Genomic DNA, 10,257 nt, shown 5'->3' on the forward strand with positions numbered 1-10,257 from the left:
TAAAAGAAGATGCATTATTGTCTCCACTTAGCACCCAATAGCAGAAAAGGAAAAAAAAATGAAGATGAAAATCAAAGACAGTAGATTTGCCCATGAAGAAATAAATCCATGCAAATGAACTTAGACCTGTGATCTATAGCCCTAGACCTTTGGGGGAGAAATGCAGCTGCTTTCTCTTCCAGGAGACACAGTCCTTCACAGCCTTCCAAGCCTGATTCACAAGTCACTCACTGCCTATGGTAGACATCCTTCTTCCTCACCCTTGCTCAGCTGGACTGGCCTCTGCCACGGTGTTCCCATGGCATTTCACACACACACACACACACACACACACATACATGACATACCCATGCCAAGTCACTGTACTATATTCTAACAGTTCACGTCTCATCTACCTATTATGAATTCTTTAGAGGAGTAACACCTAAAAGGCCTGATAAATCAACTAAGAAATTAATGGAGAGAACCAACCCACTTCAAGATGAGAAAAGGAACTCTAGAGTAATACCTCAAAATTACTGAGTGCTCAGTATGGCCCTGATGCTGTCTGGAACCTGTGGCAGAGATTGTCTCATGTGGTTCTCATAACTTTATTACTCTCATTTTGTGGGTAGTGAATGGAGCCCTTGCAAAGTCAGTACCTAATTGGGTTGGGCCAGGCAGAGAGTCCGGGAAGCACAGATTGGAAGCCCACTCGTTCCGACCTAAAGCCCTTGCTCTTTCATCTGAATGCTAAACTTTCTCCTTTGTAAGAAGATCTAGGCTTCCTTTGCTTCTTGGACAGTTGGATCAATGAGTAGAGGAAGAAGCAAAGGGGCAGAGCTTGTCTGACTAATTGTACAGATAAAGAATTTATCACTTACCTTCCAACCCTGCTATTCTCCCGTTTTACCACCCAAATTCCATCAACTGTGGGTGGTCTTAATCTCCTGAGACTATGAACAGCCCCCCTCCCCCAACAGCCAGATGGCTTTCTGGCTCAGAAATTTGCCTAAAAGTTGACTTTCTCAAAATACTACCTCCATGAGCAGACTAAACTGATGCATTCTGGGATGTCTGACTGTGTCATAAGGATGTTCTTTTAAGGGCCTGTTAAGTGCAAATTCCTGCGGGGAGAGCTATAAATGCTGTACGTGTATTCATTGTTGGCTGTTCAACTCTTCAACGTGTCACCTCCACAGTTGTTTAAGGAATGTATTAGTTTCCTGTGGCTGCTACAACAAAGCATTACCCTCATAACTTAAAGAAATATAAATTTATTCTTTCACAGTTTGGAAATCAACTTGCTATCAAGGCCACATGACCTCTCAGAAGTGGGTGTAGATCCTGTTACTTTTATTTTCCAGCTTCTGGTGGCTGCTGGGATTCTTGGCTTTCCTTGGCCTTTGGGGCTGCATAACTCCTCTGTCTCCTTGTTGTCTTTGTTATGCTTGAATTCGGGACCCCCAAAAGACCACCAGAGACCAAAATCGATGTAAACAGCAAAGAGGTGTTTATTGCGAGCTAGCTCGGTCCTCCGCGAGCACACACAGCAACTGGTGACGCTGAGAGGCCCCGAGCCCAGGGTTTGCAGCAGTTTTATACATTCTTTGGAGAAGGCAGGGACCCCCACATACATCATAGCAAATCATCACACACCACGGGAAAATCAAATAACAACTCTAAAACATGATTAGCACATTCACTGTCCAGAACAAGTTGGGTAGGGGTGATTGGTTAGTACAAGAGGGGGATTCGTTTGAACTGATTGGTTTAAGCCAAGAGGGGGTGTTCATGCTGAATTACATGGTTTCCCAACGCGTTATCAACCACCATAAACTACTGGGAGGGTCATCTGGCATCCCAGGTATTTCCCTGTCTCATGCTGATTGGTGGCTGCTAGGGGGTTGCTATGGATCCCCACCTAGCCTGACGGAGTCAGGGACATTTGGCGCAGCAGATCTCTCCTGTTATTTGTAGATAAACAACGTAGCAGGGTGGGAATGTGCCTAGGAGTGCTTTGTGGGTTTTTCCAAGGACAAAGGTGATGTCCCTTCCTTGGACAGGCTTTGCTCTTAGGTAGAGGCTGGTTTTTCACCTTCACCTCTGCGTGCATCTACTCTTCCTCTCATTGTCTCAGGTAAAACCACTGGTAAAGCATTAGGGCCCATTTGATAATTCAGAATAATTTCTAATGAGTTTTGATTTAATCACATCTGCAAACACTACTATATAAGGCAGAAATCATGGGGTCCTGGAATTAGGGCCTGATATCTTCGTGGGGGAGAGGAGAGAAACACCATTCGACTCACTATTAGGAGCCACCTTCAAGGAGAGATGACTACATAACTCCTCTTCAAGAGTCTTAATCCCAAGATAATTTAAGAGGATGAGTGGCTCCTTTGGAAACCACAGTTATGTTTCCAAAGCTCCTGAAAGAATTGAAAATGCTGAACACTGCAGTTCAAGAAATCCTTGCGTATATTTCAAGACTTGGATGTCTCTGAAGAAGAGCTGTGGATGGGAACAAGCCAGTGAGAGGTGACCTAAAGAGGTTGAGGAGGGAGTGAGGCTCTCAGCACTGGGATCAAAGTGCTGATGGTGGATGGCACAATCATTTGCTTTTATCAATGTGATTACCTCAAAGTTTAAATCCAGCTGTTTAACAGGGTGATTATGAGCTTAATCTAAGGTAAGTTACATTAAAGCTCATAAAATTACATAGGACTTCAAATCCTAACAGTTTGTTTGACTTGGTCTTTTGGACTTTCTTCAAGTGTTAAATTAGGGGCAATACTGCCAAATTCAGGGAGTTTCTACAAAGATAAAGATAATATAAGTAATAGGCACTCACGGCACGCAGATGCAAGATACATGGTAAGTATATAACTGATGTTGGTTTCTCTCCTGATTTAGCATATTTTGTCCTCTTGAAGACCTTATATTTGTGGGTCTGTATTTTAAATTTTAAAAAATCTGATCTAATGATGCTCAGAGTAATATGGAAAGAGGTCTTAGGCTCACAAAATACAGGGCGAGCTGCCTTCCCCACATGCCTCCTGATCTGATGCATAAAGACTCAGTGGTTTCTGTATTATATCCACTAAGATGCATAAACTCAATCAAAGCATGAGACAAGATCATTATCAAATTGAGGCATATCACAACTCTGCTAAGTCATAAAAGAGAAAGACTGAGAAACTCTTTCTGATTAAACCAAACTAAAGAAACAAGGCAACTAAATACAATGTGTAGTCCTGGATTATATCCTTTACTAGGAAAAAGTACAATAAAGGACATTTTGGGGAACAGTTGGCAAATTTTAAATACAGATTCAGTTTTATGACAATGTTTATTGTTTTCAGTTTTGATAATTGCACTGTGATTATGTGTGAACATTGCAAGAAAATAAATATGTAAACAGGGGGAATGGGTCATGATTATGAAACTACTTTCAAATGGCTCAGAAAATCTTTATGTAGATGTGTATATATATATATATATATATATATATATATATACACATATATATATATATATATATATACACATATATATATATATATAATTATTCTATATAACAAATCATTCTATATAATATATATAATATATATATAATAAACTACAAAAGTACAAAATTAAAGACATGTTATAAGCTTATTATATGTAATGATGATAAAATTATACATGAAATATAAATGGTACATATAAATAACTATATTATGTTATATTATTACATGATAATAACAGCATAAATGGGAAAAATTTCACTAGATGGTAAATCTGGATAAAGGGTATATGGAAGTACTTGTAACTTTTCTGTAATTTTGAAGCTATACCAAAATAAAATTATGAAAAGTAATAAAATAAAATAAAGGAGTCTTGTGTAAGGTAGACATCCACATAGCTTCTATGTTAACTTTCAGTCACTGTGATAAAATACCTGAGATAAACAACTTAATAAAAAATAAATATTTATTTTGGCATTTCAGAGGTTTCAGTCCATGGTCAGTTACCTCCATTGTTTACGGCAGAACACCATGGCAGAGACTATGTGGTAGAGCAAAGTTGTTCATCTCTTAGCCGCCAGAAAAGAGAAGGAGAGAAAGAGAGGAAGAGAGACAGGAAGGGCTAGGATCCCAATATCCCCTTGGAGAACACAACCCCCAGTGACCCAACTCCTACCAATGGGCCCCACCTCTTATCTATTCCACTACCTCCCACATGGGCCTTTAGGGAACACAGAAGGCCATAACATCTTCTGATAACTCAGTGACTGGCTTAGGGAGTGTGTTGCATTGCCATGGGGGTTTCTATTGGCCTCCACCCATTTGACATGCCAAGTTGAGTTGGGCCTTCTCTTTCTGGTCTCTGAGGACATGCTGACTGTGGTCCTAAGCCTGAGCTGAGAAGTCCTATCCCTCCTTCACACTTTCTAGAGCCTTAGTTAGAATCCCAAATCTAAAGAAGGGTATGTTCAGGGAAAGAGACCACTTAGGAAAACAGTGTTACCTCGTTTCCCTTGTGCTGTGCTGATTGCCTCTAAGATGAGAGAGCACTTCTTGAAAAGGCTGGGGCCCACACTTGCAAACACAGCTGGGTGCCCAGGTGCACATCCCAGACTCCAGATGAGGATCTGACAGATTTCCAAATGGGTGGTCTTTGCTGAGGACTGATACCAGTATTCATGACCTGGTCCACGAGTCCCCCTTCCTTCTACCTCGCTTTATCTCTTGTTCTCGCCCCACAGCTCCTTTCCTGCTCTATCCATGCCTATCAGCTCCTACCCGATAGTGGCATAAAGTTCCTTGCAGTCTCTCAAATTGCTCCCTCCAGTTGAAATACTCTTCTCCAATTTATTCCTGTCTTTCAAATTTCAACTTAGAGGTTTCTTCCTCCAGGAAGTCTTTCCAGGTCTTCTGAAATCTGTGTCCTATTCCATCCCACATCCCTACTTTGCACCCTATGCTTTTAAAAATAGTCTTATCATTTTGCTTCCATTTTGCTTCGTAACACCTTCTCTACCTACTGATATATATCCCCCTGTGAACTCTCTGTGATGCTTGTGCGTATTTATAATTAGTGCCTGACCCATTATTTTACATGTAGTAGATTGTCATGCAATATTAGTTGAGTAAATTCAGTTATCAAACTAAAGTACTATAACCCTGAAGAGGAAGATTGCTTTTTGTTTTTGTTTGTTAATGACTCATCACTACTAAGAGATGTTTATCAGATATTTTGGGGGTAATTCAACCAGAAAGTACATTAATGGAACCATAGAAAATCATGAATCAGAGGAGTCTAATTCCAAAGCTATTGTCTCCAAATGGTGGTCTATGATAGGAAATAGAATCCCCTGGGCTACTTTTTAATGACATGTGTTTCAAAGCCCCACTTCTAGAAGTATTGATGCAGTTATATTGGATGGAACCAAGATCCTGCATTTGGAAGGTTTTGTAGATGATCCTTCAGCACAGTTGGAGTTAAAAATCACTAGAGAACACCTCTCTTTCACTCCTGAAACATCCAAGATGAGAGAATATGCTCAAGACCACACAATTGGAAGTGTTGAAAGAGGGCAAATTTCAGGACTCTAATCCCCATCAAGCACTTTTCAATTGGCTTATTTCCTCTACTGGGAATTCGTCTTTGTAATGCCACAGTTTTAGCATCTCAGCTGGCCATGCAGGTGCAAGCTTGAAAACTACAGGTGATTCTGTGTTTTTTTTTTTTCTTACTGATATAGTTGCATTTCATTGCTGAATTAAAGAATCCTAGGGTAATTCTAACGGTAATTCATTTCAGAATGAAATGGACTTTGTACAGGGAGGCTGGTATTAATATGAGCTCTGGTTTTGTGCTATTGAAAAATGGACCTCATAAATCAGCTGCTCATTTTGGAGAATCACTATGAATAAACTAGGAGATGTATTTATGTTTGTTGTTGTTGTTGAAGAGATGATTCTTGCTACATGGCCCAGGCTGGCTCTGAAGTCTTGGACTCAAGGGATCCTCCTGCTTTGTCATCCTAAGTAGCTGGAACTAAAGGTATACATCACTGTGCCCTGCTTTGGATTTATATTTGAAATAACCTCTGACTATTTTGAAATAACCATATTTCTCAGAAAGTAGATCAATCAAACAATTGTTTTATTGTTACTACATTAAAAAGTCACCTAACCCATCAGAATATGCTCATGCTGGAAGGGACCTTAAAATGTTTTCTAGTCAAAGCCTCTCAAATGTTAAGTTACAAACAAAAAAACTGAAACCATGAAAAAAAGAAATTACTTGCTCATGGTACATAGCAAAGATGAGGCCTATTCCTTCCTAATCTTGTATCCTTTCCATTGTAGAATAATAAATTCTTGCTGCATCAATTATAGCTTTTACATAAGACAAGGAACAGATTTCAAATCTTTTCACTCTAATGACAAAATCTCTTGGGAAGAAGCCAGGAAAAAGCATGGGATATTGACTTTGTTTTCCAGATCCAATATATATATATTGAGAGCTATAACAAGTAATCTATACTATTGTCTCAGAAAACTCATTTTCCCTCAGCTACCCAACCCCCTTTGGTCAGAATCCTGCTATGGTTTAGGTACTATTCTAGTTTTTGGGGAAAAACAGAAATGGTGCATAATTTTCTACTGCATAATGCTCTGGTTTCTCCATGAGGTCCAGCAATGAAATTTGCATATATCCATAGTAACATGCTTTCAAATACTTCCTGAGCTCTGACCATAGCCCTTGGAAGTCCCACGATAACTAAAGGGCCAAAGACATTGATAATGGAATCTGCCAATACTTCATGTTAAACTTCTTTGGAAATTGGGGTTCAAAACAGACTATTCTTTTTCTACCTACACCACTAAAAATGTATATGTATATATGTGTGTGTGTGTGTGTGTGTGTGTATGTATAAGTGTGTATGGGGTGTATGTGGTATGTGTGTGTGTGAGTATGGGGTGTATGTGGTGTGTGTGTGTGTGTGTGTGTGTGTTTGGTGTATGTGTGGAGGGGCATTGGTTCATTGGCATATTAGATTAAGGTAATGCTGAGAAAAAATATTTGAAATAAATCTTAATAAGTAGTGAAATTGAGAATAAAATTAAAGACTGTGAATTTTATTCTTCCCACCATGGATAACTTTTATTTTTATTTATTTTATTTGTTATTTACTCAGCTTTGTTTTTTTTTGAAAAAAAAACTTTATGTATTTATACTGTACAACATTATATATATATATATATATATATATATATATATATATATATATATATACAGTTTTATAATGCATATGACTGAGTTCATGTGGTTGATGTAAATTATTCACTTATTTATTTTCTCAGGAGAAGCTAGAATTTTTATGAAAGGGTTTCTGCAGACAAACTAACATTTGTTTCTTGAGGTACATGATTGCAATTAGAAGTTAAAAGAAGAGTTTGGCTCCCTTTATTGGACTGAGTAAACTAGGAAGTTCCCTCGCTAATCGATTCTTTCCTTGAAAATCTGAAAATAGAGGGTAGTAGAGTTAAAATAAAAAATTTTAAAATGTATTGCTAATTTTTAAAGCAAGAGGTTTTTCCAGGTCTGCAATGAAAGAGATCAGGATAGAACTGAGTAGAATTTGAAGTCATATAACCCGTAGGGTTGTGGGTTATATAACAAGACAAAAGAAGCAGGGTTTGAACACTTGTTAGTTGACTTTTCATTGCTGTGACCAAAGTACCCAATAGAAATAACATAGAGGAGGAAAAGTTTATTTTGGGCTTACAGTTTCACTGTCAACTGAATCCATTTTTCTGGGCCCAAGGTAAGGTAGAACACTGTGGATGAAGGGTGTGGCAGAGGAATGCTGCTCCTCTCCTAGTGGCCAGGAAGCAGAAAGAGAGGAGGAGTATCTGGGGGACAAAATATAATCCCAAAGGCCATGCTGCCAGTAACCTACCTCCTCCAGCTATATCCTACCTGCCTATAGTTGCTACTCAGTAATCAATTTAGATTATTAATTTATCAAATGGATTAATCCACTGATTAGGTTATATCTCATAATTGAAACATTTTAGCTATGCACATTCCTAAATTGACACAGGAGATTTAGAGGGTCACCTCATATTCAAACCATGACAACACTCAATTAAGAACAGGAACTCAATACCAATCTTTGCACCTGTAGGGAGAGAAAAAATGAATCCCTTGCAAAAAATCTTAGTTCCAGAAAAACTTTAATCTATGCTCAAGGATACAAAGCAGAATAAGCAGTTATTCTAAATATGATGGAAACATAAACATCATAATCCTTAGCCTACATCATTCATTAGTGTGAAATAAAAATTTTATATTAGTTCTGCCATGAGGGATTCCAGATATTCTAACATATAGTTGGCCCAGAACTAATGAAATCAAAAGGTTCTTGGAAAGACAGAAATATAATGGCTGTAGGGATACATTTCCAATTGTAAGAAAGTGTGAGTTTATTTTAAAAAACAGATATTTAGTTGTTTTCAATATGGAAAAGACTTTAAAGTTAACATGTTAAAGATGTTCTAATCATAAGAGAAAGAAAGAAATCCAGAATATAATAATAGAAGTTTTGAAGAGCAGAAAAAAATTCATTTGAAAAGAAAAAATAGCTATTCTCAAAAATGAAAAATACACAGCCATTAAAATACAAACACAATAAGCAGTTTAAATAATAGGCTATAATTATTGGAAGAGAGGTTAATAAGTTGAAAAATAATTTTGAGGAAACCATAAAGCATGTACAAGAATAAATAGAAAATTTGGAGAAAAAGTTGAAAGATTAAAGAAAACAGCAGAGGCTCCAATACATGTGTAGAAGAATTCCTAGAAAGGAAAACTAAAATAAATGGGGACAATTAATAGTCAAAAAGATGGTACTAGAGAGTTCAGGAAATGAAAGAAGACACTGGATGCAGATGAAACAAGAGCAACAAGTACCAAGCAATAAAAATACAAGAAAAGCTGAGCACAGTGGTGCATGCCTGTAATCCCAGTGGCTTGGGAGGCTGAGGCAGGAGGATTGCAAGTTCAAAGCCAGTCTCAGCAACAGTGAGACACCCAGAAACTCAGAGAGACCCTGTCTCTAAATAAAATACAAAATAGGGCTGGGGATGTGGCTCAGGGGTTGAGTACCCCTGAGTTCAATCCCTTGTACTCCCCCCCACCAAAAAGTACAACCCCCCAACCGTAAAAACAATTGATAGATTATATCACAGAATATCAGGAAAATAATAAAGTCTTAAAAGATATTGGAAAAAATTTTGTTTCTAGTAATGGAAGACGAATAATTTGGACCAATTCTCAAACTGAAAATAATTAATAAGTTTGGGCAAAATCTAAATAAGAAGTGTTTGAAAATACTAGGTAGCAGCCTCAGTAATTCTTAATTATGGAGACAAAATATAGGACAAGAAAATGTGAATGTGTAACCGATGTGATTCTGCAATTTGTATTTGGGGTAAAAATGGGAGTTCATAACCCACTTGAATCAAATGTATGAAAGATGATATGCCATGAGCTTTGTAATGTTTTGAACAACCAAAAAAAAAAAAAAAAAAAAAAGAAAAGAAACCCCAGAGAAGTAAACTTAGCACTTTTTTTCTTCTAATGCATTTACCAGTTTTGGAAGAGGCAACTGAGAGGTTGAAAAGTTGAATCCACATTTTGGAAGACTGAGGGGACTAGGGAAAATATTGAGAAGCCAAACTTTTAAAGAAGGGAAGGACATCGGTGAACTTTCCAAATTCTGGATTGTAAGGTCAGGAGATCATAGTCTTGAACTAAGGGTGTATAATATATATGCTAACACTTATGGAAATTATAGCCCAGCTTTCCAGAACCTCAATTACTAATTGGATTAAGATAAATCTGGGATTAAGCATTCTCCTTCAACTATTTTAGCTGACATATCTAACATTATCCAGAGCTTCAAATTATCTCTATAATTGTGTGTATGTGTGTGTGTGTGTGTGTGTGTGTGTGTGTGTGTGTGTGAGAGAGAGAGAGAGAGAGAGACAGAGAGAGAGACAGAGAGAGATATGGAGGAAGGAAAAGAAAGAAAGGAAAAAGATCAAGATAGAGAGAAGTACAGACTTATGTGCATTTATTTGTGTATGTGATCATGCATGACTATATATAACTATAAATGAGAAAGGAAGACATGACTTAAAAAAAAGAGCAAGATGGAAAATAGAAGTCATTCCACAAGAGAGCTAGATAATATACTTTCAGATATGGATTTTAAAT

Source organism: Marmota flaviventris, chromosome 12 (assembly GCF_047511675.1).
Source record: "Marmota flaviventris isolate mMarFla1 chromosome 12, mMarFla1.hap1, whole genome shotgun sequence".
NCBI classification, from domain to species: domain Eukaryota; kingdom Metazoa; phylum Chordata; class Mammalia; order Rodentia; family Sciuridae; genus Marmota; species Marmota flaviventris.